A 27,319-nucleotide genomic window follows, 5' to 3' on the forward strand; every position below is an offset into this window, starting at 1 on the left:
CCTATATATATAATGTACTGATAATACAGGGGTGTACTCACTTATGCTGAGCACTGTATATATAATGTACTCACAATAGAGGGGTGTACTCACTTATGCTGAGCCCTATATATATAATGTACTGATAATACAGGGGTGTACTCACTTATGCTGAGCTCTATATATATAATGTACTGATAATACAGGGGCTGTACTCACTTATGCTGAGCACTGTATATATAATGTACTGATAATACAGGGGTGTACTCACTTATGCTGAGCTCTGTATACATAATGTACTGATAATACAGGGGGTGTACTCACTTATGCTAAGCGCTGTATATATAATGTACTGCTAATAAAGGGGTGTACTCACTTATGCTGAGCCCTGTATATATAATGTACTGATAATACAGGGGGTGTACTCACTTATGCTGAGCGCTGTATATATAATGTACTGATAATACAGGGGTATACTCACTTATGCTGAGCCCTGTATATATAATGTACTGATAATACAGGGGGTGTACTCACTTATGCTGAGCACGGTATATATAATGTACTGATAATACAGGGGTGTACTCACTTATGCTGAGCCCTGTATATATAATGTACTGATAATACAGGGGTGTACTCACTTGTGCTGAGCCCTCTATATATAATGTACTGATAATACCGGGGTGTACTCACTTATACTGAGCAACGTATATATAATGTACTGATAATACAGGAGTGTACTCACTTATGCTGAGCCCTGTATATATAATGTACTGATAATACTGGGGTGTACTCACTTACACTGAGCACTGTATATATAATGTACTGATAATACAGGGGGTGTACTCACTTATGCTGAGCCCTGTATATATCATGTACTGATAATACAGGGGTGTACTCACTTATGCTGAGCCCTGTATATATAATGTACGGATAATACAGGGGTGTACTCACTTATGTTGAGCCCTCTATATATAATGTACTGATAATACAAGGGGTGTACTCACTTATGCTGAGCCCTGTATATATAATGTACTGATATTACTGGGAGTGTACTCACTTATACTGAGCACTGCATATATAATGTACTGGCAATACAGGGGTGTACTCACTTATGCTGAGCTCTGTATACATAATGTACTGATAATACAGGGGTGTACTCACTTATGCTGAGCCCTATATATATAATGTACTGATAATACAGGGGTGTACTCACTTATGCTGAGCCCTGTATATATAATGTACTGATAATACAGGGGGTGTACTCAGTTATGCTGAGCTCTGTATATATAATGTACTGATAATACAGGGGTGTACTCACTTATGCTGAGCCCTGTATATATAATGTACTCACAATAGAGGGGTGTAGTCACTTATGCTGAGCCCTATATATATAATGTACTGATAATACAGGGGTGTATTTACTTATGCTGAGCCCTATATATATAATGTACTGATAATACAGGGGGTGTACTCACTTATGCTGAGCACTGTATATATAATGTACTGATAATACAGGGGTGTACTCAGTTATGCTGAGCTCTGTATACATAATGTACTGGTAATACAGGGTGTACTCACTTATGCTGAGCCCTATATATATAATGTACTTATAATACAAGGGGTGTACTCACTTATGCTGAGCTCTGTATATATAATGTACTGATAATACAGGGGTGTACTCACTTATGCTGAGCCCTGTATATATAATGTACTGATAATACAGGGTGTACTCACTTATACTGAGCGCTGTATATTTAATGTACTGATAATACAGGGGGTGTACTCACTTATGTTGAGCTCTGTATGTATAATGTACTGATAATACAGGGGTGTACTCACTTATGCTGAGCACTGTATATATAATGTACTGATAATACAGGGGTGTACTCACTTATGCTAAGCCCTGTATATATAATGTACTGATAATACAGGGGTGTACTCACTAATTCTGAGCCCTATATATATAATGTACTGATAATACATGGGTGTACTCACTTATGCTGAACCCTATATATATAATGTACTGATAATACAGGGGTGTACTCACTTATGCTGAGCACTGTATATATAATGTACTCACAATAGAGGGGTGTAGTCACTTATGCTGAGCCCTATATATATAATGTACTGATAATACAGGGGTGTATTTACTTATGCTGAGCCCTATATATATAATGTACTGATAATACAGGGGGTGTACTCACTTATGCTGAGCACTGTATATATAATGTACTGATAATACAGGGGTGTACTCAGTTATGCTGAGCTCTGTATACATAATGTACTGGTAATACAGGGTGTACTCACTTATGCTGAGCCCTATATATATAACGTACTGATAATACAAGGGGTGTACTCACTTATGCTGAGCCCTATATATATAATGTACTGATAATACAGGGGTGTACTCACTTATGCTGAGCCCTATATATATAATGTACTGATAATACAGGGGTGTACTCACTTATGCTGAGCCCTATATATATAATGTACTGATAATACAGGGGTGTACTCACTTATGCTGAGCACTGTATATATAATGTACTCACAATAGAGGGGTGTACTCACTTATGCTGAGCCCTATATATATAATGTACTGATAATACAGGGGTGTACTCACTTATGCTGAGCTCTATATATATAATGTACTGATAATACAGGGGCTGTACTCACTTATGCTGAGCACTGTATATATAATGTACTGATAATACAGGGGTGTACTCACTTATGCTGAGCTCTGTATACATAATGTACTGATAATACAGGGGGTGTACTCACTTATGCTAAGCGCTGTATATATAATGTACTGCTAATAAAGGGGTGTACTCACTTATGCTGAGCCCTGTATATATAATGTACTGATAATACAGGGGGTGTACTCACTTATGCTGAGCGCTGTATATATAATGTACTGATAATACAGGGGTATACTCACTTATGCTGAGCCCTGTATATATAATGTACTGATAATACAGGGGGTGTACTCACTTATGCTGAGCACGGTATATATAATGTACTGATAATACAGGGGTGTACTCACTTATGCTGAGCCCTGTATATATAATGTACTGATAATACAGGGGTGTACTCACTTGTGCTGAGCCCTCTATATATAATGTACTGATAATACCGGGGTGTACTCACTTATACTGAGCAACGTATATATAATGTACTGATAATACAGGAGTGTACTCACTTATGCTGAGCCCTGTATATATAATGTACTGATAATACTGGGGTGTACTCACTTACACTGAGCACTGTATATATAATGTACTGATAATACAGGGGGTGTACTCACTTATGCTGAGCCCTGTATATATCATGTACTGATAATACAGGGGTGTACTCACTTATGCTGAGCCCTGTATATATAATGTACGGATAATACAGGGGTGTACTCACTTATGTTGAGCCCTCTATATATAATGTACTGATAATACAAGGGGTGTACTCACTTATGCTGAGCCCTGTATATATAATGTACTGATATTACTGGGAGTGTACTCACTTATACTGAACACTGCATATATAATGTACTGGCAATACAGGGGTGTACTCACTTATGCTGAGCTCTGTATACATAATGTACTGATAATACAGGGGTGTACTCACTTATGCTGAGCCCTATATATATAATGTACTGATAATACAGGGGTGTACTCACTTATGCTGAGCCCTGTATATATAATGTACTGATAATACAGGGGGTGTACTCAGTTATGCTGAGCTCTGTATATATAATGTACTGATAATACAGGGGTGTACTCACTTATGCTGAGCCCTGTATATATAATGTACTGATAATACAGGGTGTACTCACTTATGCTGAGCGCTGTATATTTAATGTACTGATAATACAGGGGGTGTACTCACTTATGCTGAGCTCTGTATGTATAATGTACTGATAATACAGGGGTGTACTCACTTATGCTGAGCACTGTATATATAATGTACTGATAATACAGGGGTGTACTCACTTATGCTGAGCCCTGTATATATAATGTACTGATAATACAGGGGTGTACTCACTTATTCTGAGCCCTATATATATATAATGTACTGATAATACAGGGGTGTACTCACTTATGCTGAACCCTATATATATAATGTACTGATAATACAGGGGTGTACTCACTTATGCTGAGCACTGTATATATAATGTACTCACAATAGAGGGGTGTAGTCACTTATGCTGAGCCCTATATATATAATGTACTGATAATACAGGGGTGTATTTACTTATGCTGAGCCCTATATATATAATGTACTGATAATACAGGGGGTGTACTCACTTATGCTGAGCACTGTATATATAATGTACTGATAATACAGGGGTGTACTCAGTTATGCTGAGCTCTGTATACATAATGTACTGGTAATACAGGGTGTACTCACTTATGCTGAGCCCTATATATATAATGTACTTATAATACAAGGGGTGTACTCACTTATGCTGAGCACTGTATATATAATGTACTGATAATACAGGGGTGTACTCACTTATGCTGAGCTCTGTATACATAATGTACTGATAATACAGGGTGTACTCACTTATGCTGAGCCCTATATATATAATGTACTGATAATACAGGGGTGTACTCACTTATGCTGAGCCCTATATATATAATGTACTGATAATACAGGGGTGTACTCACTTATGCTGAGCCCTATATATATAATGTACTGATAATACAGGGGTGTACTCACTTATGCTGAGCACTGTATATATAATGTACTCACAATAGAGGGGTGTACTCACTTATGCTGAGCCCTATATATATAATGTACTGATAATACAGGGGTGTACTCACTTATGCTGAGCTCTATATATATAATGTACTGATAATACAGGGGCTGTACTCACTTATGCTGAGCACTGTATATATAATGTACTGATAATACAGGGGTGTACTCACTTATGCTGAGCTCTGTATACATAATGTACTGATAATACAGGGGGTGTACTCACTTATGCTAAGCGCTGTATATATAATGTACTGCTAATAAAGGGGTGTACTCACTTATGCTGAGCCCTGTATATATAATGTACTGATAATACAGGGGGTGTACTCACTTATGCTGAGCGCTGTATATATAATGTATTGATAATACAGGGGTATACTCACTTATGCTGAGCCCTGTATATATAATGTACTTATAATACAGGGGGTGTACTCACTTATGCTGAGCACGGTATATATAATGTACTGATAATACAGGGGTGTACTCACTTATGCTGAGCCCTGTATATATAATGTACTGATAATACAGGGGTGTACTCACTTATGCTGAGCCCTCTATATATAATGTACTGATAATACCGGGGTGTACTGACTTATACTGAGCAACGTATATATAATGTACTGATAATACAGGGGTGTACTCACTTATGCTGAGCCCTGTATATATAATGTACTGATAATACTGGGGTGTACTCACTTACACTGAGCACTGTATATATAATGTACTGATAATACAGGGGTGTACTCACTTATGTTGAGCCCTCTATATATAATGTACTGATAATACAAGGGGTGTACTCACTTATGTTGAGCCCTCTATATATAATGTACTGATAATACAAGGGGTGTACTCACTTATGCTGAGCCCTGTATATATAATGTACTGATAATACTGGGGGTGTACTCACTTATACTGAGCACTGCATATATAATGTACTGGCAATACAGGGGTGTACTCACTTATGCTGAGCTCTGTATACATAATGTACTGATAATACAGGGGTGTACTCACTTATGCTGAGCCCTATATATATAGTGTACTGATAATACAGGGGGTGTACTCACTTATGCTGAGCACTGTATATATAATGTACTGATAATACAGGGGTGTACTCACTTATGCTGAGCTCTGTATACATAATGTACTGATAATACAGGGTGTACTCACTTATGCTGAGCCCTATATATATAATGTACTGATAATACAGGGGTGTACTCACTTATGCTGACCCCTATATATATAATGTACTGATAATACAGGGGTGTACTCACTTATGCTGAGCCCTATATATATAATGTACTGATAATACAGGGGTGTACTCACTTATGCTGAGCACTGTATATATAATGTACTCACAATAGAGGGGTGTACTCACTTATGCTGAGCCCTATATATATAATGTACTGATAATACAGGGGTGTACTCCCTTATGCTGAGCCCTATATATATAATGTATTGATAATACAGGGGGTGTACTCACTTATGCTGAGCACTGTATATATAATGTACTGATAATACAGGGGTGTACTCACTTATGCTGAGCTCTGTATACATAATGTACTGATAATACAGGGGGTGTACTCACTTATGCTAAGCGCTGTATATATAATGTACTGCTAATAAAGGGGTGTACTCACTTTTGCTGAGCCCTGTATATATAATGTACTGATAATACAGGGGGTGTACTCACTTATGCTGAGCGCTGTATATATAATGTACTGATAATACAGGGGTGTACTCACTTATGCTGAGCCCTGTATATATAATGTACTGATAATACAGGGGGTGTACTCACTTATGCTGAGCACGGTATATATAATGTACTGATAATACAGGGGTGTACTCACTTATGCTGAGCCCTGTATATATAATGTACTGATAATACAGGGGTGTACGCACTTATGCTGAGCCCTCTATATATAATGTACTGATAATACCGGGGTGTACTCACTTATACTGAGCAACGTATATATAATGTACTGATAATACAGGGGTGTACTCACTTATGCTGAGCCCTCTATATATAATGTACTGATAATACCGGGGTGTACTCACTTATACTGAGCAACGTATATATAATGTACTGATAATACAGGGGTGTACTCACTTATGCTGAGCCCTGTATATATAATGTACTGATAATACCGTGGTGTACTCACTTACACTGAGCACTGTACATATAATGTACTGATAATACAGGGGGTGTACTCACTTATGCTGAGCCCTGTATATATAATGTACTGATAATACAAGGGTGTACTCACTTATGCTGAGCCTTGTATATATAATGTACGGATAATACAGGGGTGTACTCACTTATGTTGAGCCCTCTATATATAATGTACTGATAATACAAGGGGTGTACTCACTTTTGCTGAGCCCTGTATATATAATGTACTGATAATACTGGGGGTGTACTCACTTATACTGAGCACTGTATATATAATGTACTGGCAATACAGGGGTGTACTCACTTATGCTAAGCGCTGTATATATAATGTACTGATAATACAGGGGTGTACTCACTTATGCTGAGCCCTATATATATAATGTACTGATAATACAATGGTGTACTCACTTATACTGAGCACTGTATATATAATGTACTGATAATACAGGGGTGTACTTAGTTATGCTGAGCCCTATATATATAATGTACTGATAATACAGGGGTGTACTCACTTATACTGAGCACTGTATATATAATGTACTGATAATACAGGGGTGTACTCACTTATGCTGAGCCCTGTATATATAATGTACTGATAATACAGGGGTGTACTCACTTATGCTGAGCCCTGTATATATAATGTACTGATAATGCAGGGGTGTACTCACTTATGCTGAGCCCTGTATATATAATGTACTGATAATACAGGGGTGTACTCACTTATACTGAGCCCTGTATATATAATGTACTGATAATACAGTGGTGTACTCACTTATGCTGAGCCCTATATATATAATGTACTGATAATACAGGGGTGTACTCACTTATGGTGAGCACTGTATATATAATGTACTGATAATACAGGGGTGTACTCACTTATGCTGAGCACTGTATATATAATGTACTGATAATACAGTGGTGTACTCACTTATGCTGAGCCCTGTATATATAATTTACTGATAATACAGGGGTGTACTCACTTATCCTGAGCGCTGTATATATAATGTACTGATAATACAGGGGTGTACTCACTTATGCTGAGCCCTGTATATATAATGTACTGATAATACAGGGTGTACTCACTTATGCTGAGCACTGTATATATAATGTACTGATAATACAGGGGGTGTACTCACTTATGCTGAGCTCTGTATATATAATGTACTGATAATACAGGGGTGTACTCACTTATGTGGAGCACTGTATATATAATGTACTGATAATACTGGGGTGTACTCACTTATGCTGAGCCCTGTATATATAATGTACTGATAATACAGTGGTGTTCTCACTTATACTGAGCACTGTATATATAATGTACTGATAATACAGGGGTGTACTCACTTATGCTGAGCCCTGTATATATAATGTACTGATAATACCGGGGTGTACTCACTTACACTGAGCCCTGTATATATAATGTACTGATAATACCGGGGTGTACTCACTTACACTGAGCACTGTATATATAATGTACTGATAATATAGGGGTGTACTCACTTATGCTCAGCACTGTATATATAATGTACTGATAATACCGGGGTGTACTCACTTACACTGAGCACTGTATATATAATGTACTGATAATACAGGGGTGTACTCACTTATGCTGAGCCCTGTATATATAATGTACTGATAATACAGGGGGTGTACTCACTTATGCTGAGCTCTGTATATATAATGTACTGATAATACAGGGGTGTACTCACTTATGCTGAGCCCTATATATATAATGTACTGATAATACAGGGGTGTACTCACTTATGCTGAGCCCTATATATATAATGTACTGATAATACAGGGGTGTACTCACTTATGCTGAGCACTGTATATATAATGTACTCACAATAGAGGGGTGTACTCACTTATGCTGAGCCCTATATATATAATGTACTGATAATACAGGGGTGTACTCACTTATGCTGAGCTCTGTATATATAATGTACTGATAATACAGGGGCTGTACTCACTTATGCTGAGCACTGTATATATAATGTACTGATAATACAGGGGTGTACTCACTTATGCTGAGCTCTGTATACATAATGTACTGATAATACAGGGGGTGTACTCACTTATGCTAAGCGCTGTATATATAATGTACTGCTAATAAAGGGGTGTACTCACTTATGCTGAGCCCTGTATATATAATGTACTGATAATACAGGGGGTGTACTCACTTATGCTGAGCGCTGTATATATAATGTATTGATAATACAGGGGTATACTCACTTATGCTGAGCCCTGTATATATAATGTACTTATAATACAGGGGGTGTACTCACTTATGCTGAGCACGGTATATATAATGTACTGATAATACAGGGGTGTACTCACTTATGCTGAGCCCTGTATATATAATGTACTGATAATACAGGGGTGTACTCACTTATGCTGAGCCCTCTATATATAATGTACTGATAATACCGGGGTGTACTGACTTATACTGAGCAACGTATATATAATGTACTGATAATACAGGGGTGTACTCACTTATGCTGAGCCCTGTATATATAATGTACTGATAATACTGGGGTGTACTCACTTACACTGAGCACTGTATATATAATGTACTGATAATACAGGGGTGTACTCACTTATGTTGAGCCCTCTGTATATAATGTACTGATAATACAAGGGGTGTACTCACTTATGTTGAGCCCTCTATATATAATGTACTGATAATACAAGGGGTGTACTCACTTATGCTGAGCCCTGTATATATAATGTACTGATAATACTGGGGGTGTACTCACTTATACTGAGCACTGCATATATAATGTACTGGCAATACAGGGGTGTACTCACTTATGCTGAGCTCTGTATACATAATGTACTGATAATACAGGGGTGTACTCACTTATGCTGAGCCCTATATATATAGTGTACTGATAATACAGGGGGTGTACTCACTTATGCTGAGCACTGTATATATAATGTACTGATAATACAGGGGTGTACTCACTTATGCTGAGCTCTGTATACATAATGTACTGATAATACAGGGTGTACTCACTTATGCTGAGCCCTATATATATAATGTACTGATAATACAGGGGTGTACTCACTTATGCTGACCCCTATATATATAATGTACTGATAATACAGGGGTGTACTCACTTATGCTGAGCCCTATATATATAATGTACTGATAATACAGGGGTGTACTCACTTATGCTGAGCACTGTATATATAATGTACTCACAATAGAGGGGTGTACTCACTTATGCTGAGCCCTATATATATAATGTACTGATAATACAGGGGTGTACTCCCTTATGCTGAGCCCTATATATATAATGTACTGATAATACAGGGGGTGTACTCACTTATGCTGAGCACTGTATATATAATGTACTGATAATACAGGGGTGTACTCACTTATGCTGAGCTCTGTATACATAATGTACTGATAATACAGGGGGTGTACTCACTTATGCTAAGCGCTGTATATATAATGTACTGCTAATAAAGGGGTGTACTCACTTTTGCTGAGCCCTGTATATATAATGTACTGATAATACAGGGGGTGTACTCACTTATGCTGAGCGCTGTATATATAATGTACTGATAATACAGGGGTGTACTCACTTATGCTGAGCCCTGTATATATAATGTACTGATAATACAGGGGGTGTACTCACTTATGCTGAGCACGGTATATATAATGTACTGATAATACAGGGGTGTACTCACTTATGCTGAGCCCTGTATATATAATGTACTGATAATGCAGGGGTGTACGCACTTATGCTGAGCCCTCTATATATAATGTACTGATAATACCGGGGTGTACTCACTTATACTGAGCAACGTATATATAATGTACTGATAATACAGGGGTGTACTCACTTATGCTGAGCCCTCTATATATAATGTACTGATAATACCGGGGTGTACTCACTTATACTGAGCAACGTATATATAATGTACTGATAATACAGGGGTGTACTCACTTATGCTGAGCCCTGTATATATAATGTACTGATAATACCGTGGTGTACTCACTTACACTGAGCACTGTACATATAATGTACTGATAATACAGGGGGTGTACTCACTTATGCTGAGCCCTGTATATATAATGTACTGATAATACAAGGGTGTACTCACTTATGCTGAGCCTTGTATATATAATGTACGGATAATACAGGGGTGTACTCACTTATGTTGAGCCCTCTATATATAATGTACTGATAATACAAGGGGTGTACTCACTTTTGCTGAGCCCTGTATATATAATGTACTGATAATACTGGGGGTGTACTCACTTATACTGAGCACTGTATATATAATGTACTGGCAATACAGGGGTGTACTCACTTATGCTAAGCGCTGTATATATAATGTACTGATAATACAGGGGTGTACTCACTTATGCTGAGCCCTATATATATAATGTACTGATAATACAATGGTGTACTCACTTATACTGAGCACTGTATATATAATGTACTGATAATACAGGGGTGTACTTAGTTATGCTGAGCCCTATATATATAATGTACTGATAATACAGGGGTGTACTCACTTATACTGAGCACTGTATATATAATGTACTGATAATACAGGGGTGTACTCACTTATGCTGAGCCCTGTATATATAATGTACTGATAATACAGGGGTGTACTCACTTATGCTGAGCCCTGTATATATAATGTACTGATAATGCAGGGGTGTACTCACTTATGCTGAGCCCTGTATATATAATGTACTGATAATACAGGGGTGTACTCACTTATACTGAGCCCTGTATATATAATGTACTGATAATACAGTGGTGTACTCACTTATGCTGAGCCCTATATATATAATGTACTGATAATACAGGGGTGTACTCACTTATGGTGAGCACTGTATATATAATGTACTGATAATACAGGGGTGTACTCACTTATGCTGAGCACTGTATATATAATGTACTGATAATACAGTGGTGTACTCACTTATGCTGAGCCCTGTATATATAATTTACTGATAATACAGGGGTGTACTCACTTATCCTGAGCGCTGTATATATAATGTACTGATAATACAGGGGTGTACTCACTTATGCTGAGCCCTGTATATATAATGTACTGATAATACAGGGTGTACTCACTTATGCTGAGCACTGTATATATAATGTACTGATAATACAGGGGGTGTACTCACTTATGCTGAGCTCTGTATATATAATGTACTGATAATACAGGGGTGTACTCACTTATGTGGAGCACTGTATATATAATGTACTGATAATACTGGGGTGTACTCACTTATGCTGAGCCCTGTATATATAATGTACTGATAATACAGTGGTGTTCTCACTTATACTGAGCACTGTATATATAATGTACTGATAATACAGGGGTGTACTCACTTATGCTGAGCCCTGTATATATAATGTACTGATAATACCGGGGTGTACTCACTTACACTGAGCCCTGTATATATAATGTACTGATAATACCGGGGTGTACTCACTTACACTGAGCACTGTATATATAATGTACTGATAATATAGGGGTGTACTCACTTATGCTCAGCACTGTATATATAATGTACTGATAATACCGGGGTGTACTCACTTACACTGAGCACTGTATATATAATGTACTGATAATACAGGGGTGTACTCACTTATGCTGAGCCCTGTATATATAATGTACTGATAATACAGGGGGTGTACTCACTTATGCTGAGCTCTGTATATATAATGTACTGATAATACAGGGGTGTACTCACTTATGCTGAGCCCTGTATATATAATGTACTGATAATACAGGGGGTGTACTCACTTATGCTGAGCTCTGTATATATAATGTACTGATAATACAGGGGTGTACTCACTTATACTGAGCTCTGTATACATAATGTACTGGTAATACAGGGGGTGTACTCACTTATGCTAAGCGCTGTATATATAATGTACTGCTAATAAAGGGGTGTACTCACTTATGCTGAGCACTGTATATATAATGTACTGATAATACAGGGGTGTACTCACTTATGCTGAGCCCTATATATATAATGTACTGATAATACAGGGGTGTACTCGCTTATGCTGAGCCCTGTATATAAAATGTACTGATAATACAGGGGTGTACTCACTTATGCTGAGCACTGTATATATAATGTACTGATAATACCGGGGTGTACTCACTTATACTGAGCGCTGTATATATAATGTACTGATAATACAGGGGTGTACTCACTTATGCTGAGCACTATACATATAATGTACTGATAATACAGGGGTGTACTCACTTATGCTGAGCACTGTATATATAATGTACTGATAATACAGTGGTGTACTCACTTATGCTGAGCACTATACATATAATGTACTGATAATACAGGGGTGTACTCACTTATGCTGAGCACTGTATATATAATGTACTGATAATACAGGAGTGTACTCACTTATGCTGAGCACTGTATATATAATGTTCTGATAATACAGGAGTGTACTCACTTATACTGAGCACTGTATATATATAATGTACTGATAATACAGTGGTGTACTCACTTATGCTGAGCACTGTATATATAATGTACTGATAATACCGGGGTGTACTCACTTACACTGAGCACTGTATATATAATGTACTGATAATACAGGGGTGTACTCACTTATGCTGAGCCCTGTATATATAATGTACTGATAATACAGGGGGTGTACTCAGTTATGCTGAGCTCTGTATATATAATGTACTGATAATACAGGGGTGTACTCACTTATGCTGAGGCCTGTATATATAATGTACTGATAATACAGGGTGTACTCACTTATGCTGAGCGCTGTATATTTAATGTACTGATAATACAGGGGGTGTACTCACTTATGCTGAGCTCTATATATATAATGTACTGATAATACAGGGGTGTACTCACTTATGCTGAGCCCTGTATATATAATGTACTGATAATACAGGGGTGTACTCACTTATTCTGAGCCCTATATATATAATGTACTGATAATACAGGGGTGTACTCACTTATGCTGAGCCCTGTATATATAATGTACTGATAATACAGGGGGTGTACTCACTTATGCTGAGCCCTGTATATATATTGTACTGATAATACAGGGGTGTACTCACTTATACTGAGCACTGTATATATAATGTACTGATAATACAGGGGTGTACTCACTTATGCTGAGCACTGTATATATAATGTACTGATAATACAGGGGTGTACTCACTTATGCTGAGCACTGTATATATAATGTACTGATAATACAGGGGTGTACTCACTTATGCTGAGCCCTGTATATATAATGTACTGATAATACCGGGGTGTACTCACTTACACTGAGCCCTGTATATATAATGTACTGATAATACCGGGGTGTACTCACTTACACTGAGCACTGTATATATAATGTACTGATAATATAGGGGTGTACTCACTTATGCTCAGCACTGTATATATAATGTACTGATAATACCGGGGTGTACTCACTTACACTGAGCACTGTATATATAATGTACTGATAATACAGGGGTGTACTCACTTATGCTGAGCCCTGTATATATAATGTACTGATAATACAGGGGGTGTACTCACTTATGCTGAGCTCTGTATATATAATGTACTGATAATACAGGGGTGTACTCACTTATGCTGAGCCCTGTATATATAATGTACTGATAATACAGGGGGTGTACTCACTTATGCTGAGCTCTGTATATATAATGTACTGATAATACAGGGGTGTACTCACTTATACTGAGCTCTGTATACATAATGTACTGGTAATACAGGGGGTGTACTCACTTATGCTAAGCGCTGTATATATAATGTACTGCTAATAAAGGGGTGTACTCACTTATGCTGAGCACTGTATATATAATGTACTGATAATACAGGGGTGTACTCACTTATGCTGAGCCCTATATATATAATGTACTGATAATACAGGGGTGTACTCGCTTATGCTGAGCCCTGTATATAAAATGTACTAATAATACAGGGGTGTACTCACTTATTCTGAGCACTGTATATATAATGTACTGATAATACCGGGGTGTACTCACTTATACTGAGCGCTGTATATATAATGTACTGATAATACAGGGGTGTACTCACTTATGCTGAGCACTATACATATAATGTACTGATAATACAGGGGTGTACTCACTTATGCTGAGCACTGTATATATAATGTACGGATAATACAGTGGTGTACTCACTTATGCTGAGCACTATACATATAATGTACTGATAATACAGGGGTGTACTCACTTATGCTGAGCACTGTATATATAATGTACTGATAATACAGGAGTGTACTCACTTATGCTGAGCACTGTATATATAATGTTCTGATAATACAGGAGTGTACTCACTTATACTGAGCACTGTATATATATAATGTACTGATAATACAGTGGTGTACTCACTTATGCTGAGCACTGTATATATAATGTACTGATAATACCGGGGTGTACTCACTTACACTGAGCACTGTATATATAATGTACTGATAATACAGGGGTGTACTCACTTATGCTGAGCCCTGTATATATAATGTACTGATAATACAGGGGGTGTACTCAGTTATGCTGAGCTCTGTATATATAATGTACTGATAATACAGGGGTGTACTCACTTATGCTGAGGCCTGTATATATAATGTACTGATAATACAGGGTGTACTCACTTATGCTGAGCGCTGTATATTTAATGTACTGATAATACAGGGGGTGTACTCACTTATGCTGAGCTCTATATATATAATGTACTGATAATACAGGGGTGTACTCACTTATGCTGAGCACTGTATATATAATGTACTGATAATACAGGGGTGTACTCACTTATGCTGAGCCCTGTATATATAATGTACTGATAATACAGGGGTGTACTCACTTATTCTGAGCCCTATATATATAATGTACTGATAATACAGGGGTGTACTCACTTATGCTGAGCCCTGTATATATAATGTACTGATAATACAGGGGGTGTACTCACTTATGCTGAGCCCTGTATATATATTGTACTGATAATACAGGGGTGTACTCACTTATACTGAGCACTGTATATATAATGTACTGATAATACAGGGGTGTACTCACTTATGCTGAGCACTGTATATATAATGTACTGATAATACAGGGGTGTACTCACTTATGCTGAGCACTGTATATATAATGTACTGATAATACAGGGGGTGTACTCACTTATGCTGAGCCCTGTATATATAATGTACTGATAATACAGGGGGTGTACTCACTTATGCTGAGCCCTGTATATATATTGTACTGATAATACAGGGGTGTTCTCACTTATACTGAGCACTGTATATATAATGTACTGATAATACAGGGGTGTACTCACTTATGCTGAGCACTGTTTATATAATGTACTGATAATACAGGGGGTGTACTCACTTATGCTGAGCACTGTATATATAATATACTGATAATACAGGGGGTACTCACTTATGCTGAGCACTGTATATATAATGTACTGATAATACAGGGGGTGTACTCACTTATGCTGAGCTCTGTATATATAATGTACTGATAATAGAGGGGTGTATTCACTTATGCTGAGCCCTGTATATGTAATGTACTGATAATACAGGGGGTGTACTCACTTATGCTGAGCCCTCTATATATAATGTACTGATAATACCGGGGTGTACTCACTTATACTGAGCAACGTATATATAATGTACTGATAATACAGGGGTGTACTCACTTATGCTGAGCCCTCTATATATAATGTACTGATAATACCGGGGTGTACTCACTTATACTGAGCAACGTATATATAATGTACTGATAATACAGGGGTGTACTCACTTATGCTGAGCCCTGTATATATAATGTACTGATAATACCGTGGTGTACTCACTTACACTGAGCACTGTATATATAATGTACTGATAATACAGGGGGTGTACTCACTTATGCTGAGCCCTGTATATATAATGTACTGATAATACAAGGGTGTACTCACTTATGCTGAGCCCTGTATATATAATGTACGGATAATACAGGGGTGTACTCACTTATGTTGAGCCCTCTATATATAATGTACTGATAATACAAGGGGTGTACTCACTTTTGCTGAGCCCTGTATATATAATGTACTGATAATACTGGGGGTGTACTCACTTATACTGAGCACTGTATATATAATGTACTGGCAATACAGGGGTGTACTCACTTATGCTAAGCGCTGTATATATAATGTACTGATAATACAGGGGTGTACTCACTTATGCTGAGCCCTATATATATAATGTACTGATAATACAATGGTGTACTCACTTATACTGAGCACTGTATATATAATGTACTGATAATACAGGGGTGTACTCAGTTATGCTGAGCCCTATATATATAATGTACTGATAATACAGGGGTGTACTCACTTATACTGAGCACTGTATATATAATGTACTGATAATACAGGGGTGTACTCACTTATGCTGAGCCCTGTATATATAATGTACTGATAATACAGGGGTGTACTCACTTATGCTGAGCCCTGTATATATAATGTACTGATAATACAGGGGTGTACTCACTTATGCTGAGCCCTGTATATATAATGTACTGATAATACAGGGGTGTACTCACTTATACTGAGCCCTGTATATATAATGTACTGATAATACAGTGGTGTACTCACTTATGCTGAGCCCTATATATATAATGTACTGATAATACAGGGGTGTACTCACTTATGCTGAGCCCTGTATATATAATTTACTGATAATACAGGGGTGTACTCACTTATCCTGTGCGCTGTATATGTAATGTACTGATAATACAGGGGTGTACTCACTTATGCTGAGCCCTGTATATATAATGTACTGATAATACAGGGTGTACTCACTTATGCTGAGCGCTGTATATTTAATGTACTGATAATACAGGGGTGTACTCACTTATGCTGAGCACTGTATATATAATGTACTAATAATACAGGGGGTGTACTCACTTATGCTGAGCACTGTATATATAATGTACTGATAATACAGGGGGTGTACTCACTTATGCTGAGCTCTGTATATATAATGTACTGATAATACAGGGGTGTACTCACTTATGTGGAGCACTGTATATATAATGTACTGATAATACTGGGGTGTACTCACTTATGCTGAGCCCTGTATATATAATGTACTGATAATACAGTGGTGTACTCACTTATACTGAGCCCTGTATATATAATGTACTGATAATACAGGGGTGTTCTCACTTATACTGAGCACTGTATATATAATGTACTGATAATACAGGGGTGTACTCACTTATGCTGAGCCCTGTATATGTAATGTACTGATAATACAGTGGTGTACTCGCTTATGCTGAGCCCTGTATATATAATGTACTGATAATACAAGGGTGTACTCACTTATACTGAGCACTGTATATATAATGTACTGATAATACAGGGGTGTACTCACTTATGCTGAGCCCTGTATATGTAATTTACTGATAATACAGTGGTGTACTCGCTTATGCTGAGCCCTGTATATATAATGTACTGATAATACAGGGGTGTACTCACTTATGCTGACCACTGTATATATAATGTACTGATAATAGAGGGGTGTACTCACTTATACTGAGCGCTGTATATATAATGTACTGATAATACAGTGGTGTACTCACTTATGCTGAGCGCTGTATATATAATGTACTCACAATAGAGGGGTGTACTCACTTATGCTGAGCCCTATATATATAATGTACTGATAATACAGGGGTGTACTCACATATGCTGAGCACTGTATATATAATGTACTCACAATAGAGGGGTGTACTCACTTATGCTGAGCCCTATATATATAATGTACTGATAATACAGGGGTGTACTCACTTATGCTGAGCCCTATATATATAATGTACTGATAATACAGGGGGTGTAATCACTTATGCTGAGCAATGTATATATAATGTACTGATAATACAGGGGTGTACTCACTTATACTGAGCCCTGTATATATAATGTACTGATAATACAGGGTTGTACTCACTTATGCTGAGCTCTGTATACATAATGTACTGGTAATACAGGGGGTGTACTCACTTATGCTGAGCGCTGTATATATAATGTACTGCTAATAAAGGGGTGTACTCACTTATGCTGAGCCCTATATATATAATGTACTGATATTACAGGGGTGTACTCACTTATGCTGAGCACTGTATATTTCATGTACTGATAATACCGGGGTGTACTCACTTATACTAAGCAACGTATATATAATGTACTGATAATACAGGGGTGTACTCACTTATGCTCAGCACTGTATATATAATGTACTGATAATACCGGGGTGTACTCACTTACACTGAGCACTGTATATATAATGTACTGATAATACAGGGGTGTACTCACTTATGCTGAGCCCTGTATATATAATGTACTGATAATACTGGGGGTGTACTCACTTATACTGAGCACTGTATATATAATGTACTGGCAATACAGGGGTGTACTCACTTATGCTAAGCGCTGTATATATAATGTACTGATAATACAGGGGTGTACTCACTTATGCTGAGCCCTATATATATAATGTACTGATAATACAATGGTGTACTCACTTATACTGAGCACTGTATATATAATGTACTGATAATACAGGGGTGTACTCAGTTATGCTGAGCCCTATATATATAATGTACTGATAATACAGGGGTGTACTCACTTATACTGAGCACTGTATATATAATGTACTGATAATACAGGGGTGTACTCACTTATGCTGAGCCCTGTATATATAATGTACTGATAATACAGGGGTGTACTCACTTATGCTGAGCCCTGTATATATAATGTACTGATAATACAGGGGTGTACTCACTTATACTGAGCCCTGTATATATAATGTACTGATAATACAGTGGTGTACTCACTTATGCTGAGCCCTATATATATAATGTACTGATAATACAGTGGTGTACTCACTTATGCTGAGCCCTGTATATATAATTTACTGATAATACAGGGGTGTACTCACTTATCCTGAGCGCTGTATATATAATGTACTGATAATACAGGGGTGTACTCACTTATGCTGAGCCCTGTATATATAATGTACTGATAATGCAGGGTGTACTCACTTATGCTGAGCGCTGTATATTTAATGTACTGATAATACAGGGGTGTACTCACTTATGCTGAGCACTGTATATATAATGTACTAATAATACAGGGGGTGTACTCACTTATGCTGAGCACTGTATATATAATGTACTGATAATACAGGGGGTGTACTCACTTATGCTGAGCTCTGTATATATAATGTACTGATAATACAGGGGTGTACTCACTTATGTGGAGCACTGTATATATAATGTACTGATAATACTGGGGTGTACTCACTTATGCTGAGCCCTGTATATATAATGTACTGATAATACAGGGGTGTACTCACTTATACTGAGCACTGTATATATAATGTACTGATAATACAGGGGTGTACTCACTTATGCTGAGCCCTGTATATGTAATGTACTGATAATACAGTGGTGTACTCGCTTATGCTGAGCCCTGTATATATAATGTACTGATAATACAGGGGTGTACTCACTTATGCTGAGCACTGTATATATAATGTACTGATAATACAGGGGTGTACTCACTTATGCTGAGCGCTGTATATATAATGTACTCACAATAGAGGGGTGTACTCACTTATGCTGAGCCCTATATATATAATGTACTGATAATACAGGGGTGTACTCACTTATGCTGAGCACTGTATATATAATGTACTCACAATAGAGGGGTGTACTCACTTATGCTGAGCCCTGTATATATAATGTACTGATAATACAGTGGTGTACTCACTTATGCTGAGCCCTGTGTATATAATGTACTGATAATACAGGGGTGTACTCACTTATACTGAGCCCTGTATATATAATGTACTGACAATACAGTGGTGTACTCACTTATGCTGAGCCCTGTATATATAATGTACTGATAATACAGGTGTGTACTCACTTATGCTGAGCCCTGTATAGATAATGTACTGATAATACAGGGGTGTACTCACTTATACTGAGCCCTGTATATATAATGTACTGACAATACAGTGGTGTACTCACTTATGCTGAGCACTGTATATATAATGTACTGATAATACAGGGGGTGTACTCACTTATGCTGAGCCCTGTATATATAATGTACTGATAATACAGGGGGTGTACTCACTTATTCTGAGCACTGTATATATAATGTACTGATAATACAGGGGGTGTACTCACTTATACTGAGCCCTGTATATATAATGTACTGATAATTCAGGGGGTGTACTCACTTATGCTGAGCACTGTATATAAAATGTACTGATAATACAGGGGTGTACTCACTTATGCTGAGCACTGTATATATAATGTACTGATAATACAGGGGTGTACTCACTTATGCTGAGCCCTGTATATATAATGTACTGATAATACAGGGGTGTACTCACTTATGCTGAGCACTGTATATATAATGTACTGATAATACAGGAGTGTACTCACTTATGCTGAGCACTGTATGTATAATGTACTGATAATACAGGGGGTGTACTCACTTATGCTGAGCCCTGTATATATAATGTACTGATAATACAGGGGTGTACTCACTTATACTGAGCACTGTATATATAATGTACTGATAATACAGGGGTGTACTCTCTTATGCTCAGCACTCTATATATAATGTACTGATAATACAGGGGTGTACTCACTTATGCTGAGCACTGTATATATAATGTACTGATAATACAGGGGGTGTACTCACTTATACTGATCCCTGTATATATAATGTACTGATAATACAGGGATGTAATCACTTATGCTGAGCACTGTATATATAATGTAATGATAATACAGGGGGTGTACTCACTTATGCTGAGCACTGTATATATAATGTACTGATAATACAGGGGTGTACTCATTTATGCTCAGCCCTATATATATAATGTACTGATAATACAGGGGTGTACTCACTTATGCTGAACAATGTATATATAATGTACTGATAATACAGGGAGTGTACTCACTTTTGCTGATCACTGTATATATAATGTACTGATAATACATGGGTGTACTCACTTATGCTGAGCTCTGTATACATAATGTACTGTTAATACAGGGGTGTACTCACTTATGCTGAGCCCTATATATATAATGTACTGATAATACAGGGGTGTACTCACTTATGCTGAACAATGTATATATAATGTACTGATAATACAGGGTTGTACTCACTTATGCTGAGCACTGTATATATAATGTACTGATAATACAGGGGGTGTACTCACTTATGCTGAGCTCTGTATACATAATGTACTGTTAATACAGTGATGTACTCACTTATGCTGAGCACTGTATATATAATGTACTGATAATACAGGGGTGTACTCACTTATACTGAGCACTGTATGTATAATGTACTGATAATACAGGGGGTGTACTCACTTATACTGAGCACTGTATATATAATGTACTGATAATACAGGGGTGTACTCACTTATACTGAGCACTGTATATATAATGTACTGATAATACAGGGGTGTACTCACTTATACTGAGCACTGTATATATAATGTACTGATAATACAGGGATGTACTCACTTATACTGAGCCCTGTATATATAATGTACTGATAATACAGGGGTGTACTCACTTATACTGAGCACTGTATATATAATGTACTGATAATACAGGGGTGTACTCACTTATACTGAGCCCTGTATATATAATGTACTGATAATACAGGGGTGTACTTACTTATACTGAGCCCTGTATATATAATGTACTGATAATACAGGGGTGTACTCACTTATGCTGAGCCCTGTATATATAATGTACTGATAATACAGGGGTGTACTCACTTATGCTGAGCCCTGTATATATAATGTACTGGTAATACAGGGGTGTACTCATTTATGCTAAGCGCTGTATATATAATGTACTGATAATACAGGAGGTGTACTCACTTATACTGAGCCCTGTATATATAATGTACTGATAATACAGGGGGTGTACTCACTTATGCTGAGCACTGTATATATAATGTACTGATAATACAGGGGTGTACTCACTTACGCTGAGCACCGTATATATAATGTACTGATAATACAAGGATGTACTCACCTATGCTGAGCCCTGTATATATAATGTACTGATAATACAGGGGTGTACTCACTTATACTGAGCCCTGTATATATAATGTACTGATAATACAGGGGTGTACTTACTTATACTGAGCCCTGTATATATAATGTACTGATAATACAGGGGTGTACTCAATTATGCTGAGCCCTGTATATATAATGTACTGATAATACAGGGGTGTACTCACTTATGCTGAGCCCTGTATATATAATGTACTGATAATACAGGGGTGTACTTACTTATACTGATCCCTGTATATATAATGTACTGATAATACAGGGGTGTACTCACTTATACTGAGCCCTGTATATATAATGTACTGATAATACAGGGGTGTACTCAATTATGCTGAGCCCTGTATATATAATGTACTGATAATACAGGGGTGTACTCAATTATGCTGAGCCCTGTATATATAATGTACTGATAATACAGGGGTGTACTCACTTATGCTGAGCCCTGTATATATAATGTACTGATAATACAGGGGTGTACTTACTTATACTGAGCCCTGTATATATAATGTACTGATAATACAGGGGGTGTACTCACTTATGCTGAGCTCTGTATATATAATGTACTGATAATACAGGGGTGTACTCACTTATGCTGAGCACTGTATATATAATGTACTGATAATACAGGGGGTGTACTCACTTATACTGAGCCCTGTATATATAATGTACTGATAATACAGGGGTGTACTCACTTACGCTGAGCACCGTATATATAATGTACTGATAATACAAGGATGTACTCACCTATGCTGAGCCCTGTATATATAATGTACTCATAATACAGGGGTGTACTCACTTATGCTGAGCACTGTATATATAATGTACTGATAATACAGGGGTGTACTCACTTATACTGAGCCCTGTATATATAATGTACTGATAATACAGGGGTGTACTTACTTATACTGAGCCCTGTATATATAATGTACTGATAATACAGGGGGTGTACTCACTTATACTGATCCCTGTATATATAATGTACTGATAATACAGGGATGTAATCACTTATGCTGAGCACTGTATATATAATGTAATGATAATACAGGGGGTGTACTCACTTATGCTGAGCACTGTATATATAATGTACTGATAATACAGGGGTGTACTCACTTATGCTGAGCCCTATATATATAATGTACTGATAATACAGGGGTGTACTCACTTATGCTGAACAATGTATATATAATGTACTGATAATACAGGGAGTGTACTCACTTTTGCTGATCACTGTATATATAATGTACTGATAATACATGGGTGTACTCACTTATGCTGAGCTCTGTATACATAATGTACTGTTAATACAGGGGTGTACTCACTTATGCTGAGCCCTATATATATAATGTACTGATAATACAGGGGTGTACTCACTTATGCTGAACAATGTATATATAATGTACTGATAATACAGGGGTGTACTCACTTATGCTGAGCACTGTATATATAATGTACTGATAATACAGGGGGTGTACTCACTTATGCTGAGCTCTGTATACATAATGTACTGTTAATACAGTGATGTACTCACTTATGCTGAGCACTGTATATATAATGTACTGATAATACAGGGGTGTACTCACTTATACTGAGCACTGTATGTATAATGTACTGATAATACAGGGGGTGTACTCACTTATACTGAGCACTGTATATATAATGTACTGATAATACAGGGGTGTACTCACTTATACTGAGCACTGTATATATAATGTACTGATAATACAGGGGTGTACTCACTTATACTGAGCACTGTATATATAATGTACTGATAATACAGGGATGTACTCACTTATACTGAGCCCTGTATATATAATGTACTGATAATACAGGGGTGTACTCACTTATACTGAGCACTGTATATATAATGTACTGATAATACAGGGGTGTACTCACTTATACTGAGCCCTGTATATATAATGTACTGATAATACAGGGGTGTACTTACTTATACTGAGCCCTGTATATATAATGTACTGATAATACAGGGGTGTACTCACTTATGCTGAGCCCTGTATATATAATGTACTGATAATACAGGGGTGTACTCACTTATGCTGAGCCCTGTATATATAATGTACTGGTAATACAGGGGTGTACTCATTTATGCTAAGCGCTGTATATATAATGTACTGATAATACAGGAGGTGTACTCACTTATACTGAGCCCTGTATATATAATGTACTGATAATACAGGGGGTGTACTCACTTATGCTGAGCACTGTATATATAATGTACTGATAATACAGGGGTGTACTCACTTACGCTGAGCACCGTATATATAATGTACTGATAATACAAGGATGTACTCACCTATGCTGAGCCCTGTATATATAATGTACTGATAATACAGGGGTGTGCTCACTTATACTGAGCCCTGTATATATAATGTACTGATAATACAGGGGTGTACTTACTTATACTGAGCCCTGTATATATAATGTACTGATAATACAGGGGTGTACTCAATTATGCTGAGCCCTGTATATATAATGTACTGATAATACAGGGGTGTACTCACTTATGCTGAGCCCTGTATATATAATGTACTGATAATACAGGGGTGTACTTACTTATACTGAGCCCTGTATATATAATGTACTGATAATACAGGGGTGTACTCACTTATACTGAGCCCTGTATATATAATGTACTGATAATACAGGGGTGTACTCAATTATGCTGAGCCCTGTATATATAATGTACTGATAATACAGGGGTGTACTCAATTATGCTGAGCCCTGTATATATAATGTACTGATAATACAGGGGTGTACTCACTTATGCTGAGCCCTGTATATATAATGTACTGATAATACAGGGGTGTACTTACTTATACTGAGCCCTGTATATATAATGTACTGATAATTCAGGGGGTGTACTCACTTATGCTGAGCTCTGTATATATAATGTACTGATAATACAGGGGTGTACTCACTTATGCTGAGCACTGTATATATAATGTACTGATAATACAGGGGGTGTACTCACTTATACTGAGCCCTGTATATATAATGTACTGATAATACAGGGGTGTACTCACTTACGCTGAGCACCGTATATATAATGTACTGATAATACAAGGATGTACTCACCTATGCTGAGCCCTGTATATATAATGTACTCATAATACAGGGGTGTACTCACTTATGCTGAGCACTGTATATATAATGTACTGATAATACAGGGGTGTACTCACTTATGCTGAGCCCTGTATATATAATGTACTGATAATACAGGGGTGTACTTACTTATACTGAGCCCTGTATATATAATGTACTGATAATACAGGGGTGTACTCACTTATGCTGAGCCCTGTATATATAATGTACTGATAATACAGGGGTGTACTCACTTATGCTGAGCCCTGTATATATAATGTACTGGTAATACAGGGGTGTACTCACTTATGCTGAGCGCTGTATATATAATGTACTGATAATACAGGGGGTGTACTCACTTATGCTGAGCACGGTATATATAATGTACTGATAATACAGGGATGTTCTCACTTATACTGAGCCCTATAGATATAATGTACTGATAATACGGGGGTGTACTCACTTATGCTGAGCCCTGTATATATAATGTACTGATAATACAGGGGTGTACTCACTTATGCTGAGCCCTGTATATATAATGTACTGATAATACAGGGGGTGTACTCACTTATGCTGAGCACTGTATATATAATGTACTGATAATACAGGGATGTACTCACTTATGCTGAGCACTGTATATAAAATGTACTGATAATACAGGGGTGTACTCACTTACGCTGAGCACTGTATATATAATGTACTGATAATACGGGGGGTGTACTCACTTATACTGAACAATGTATATATAATGTACTGATAATACAGGGGTGTACTCACTTATGCTGAGCTCTGTATACATAATGTACTGGTAATACAGGGTGTGTACTCACTTATGCTGAGCTCTGTATACATAATGTACTGGTAATACAGGGTGTGTACTTACTTATGCTGAGCACTGTATATATAATGTACTGATAATACAGTGGTGTACTCACTTATGCTGAGCTCTGTATACATAATGTACTGGTAATACAGGGTGTGTACTCACTTATGCTGAGCACTGTATATATAATGTACTGATAATACAGTGGTGTACTCACTTATGCTGAGCCCTGTATATATAATGTACTGATAATACAGTGGTGTACTCACTTATGCTGAGCCCTGTATATATAATGTACTGATAATACAGGGGTGTACTCACTTATACTGAGCCCTGTATATATAATGTACT

The sequence above is a fragment of the Phyllobates terribilis genome, unplaced genomic scaffold (assembly GCF_046119375.1).
Source record: "Phyllobates terribilis strain yellow unplaced genomic scaffold, ASM4611937v1 Scaffold_3__8_contigs__length_932513732, whole genome shotgun sequence".
NCBI classification, from domain to species: Eukaryota; Metazoa; Chordata; class Amphibia; order Anura; family Dendrobatidae; genus Phyllobates; species Phyllobates terribilis.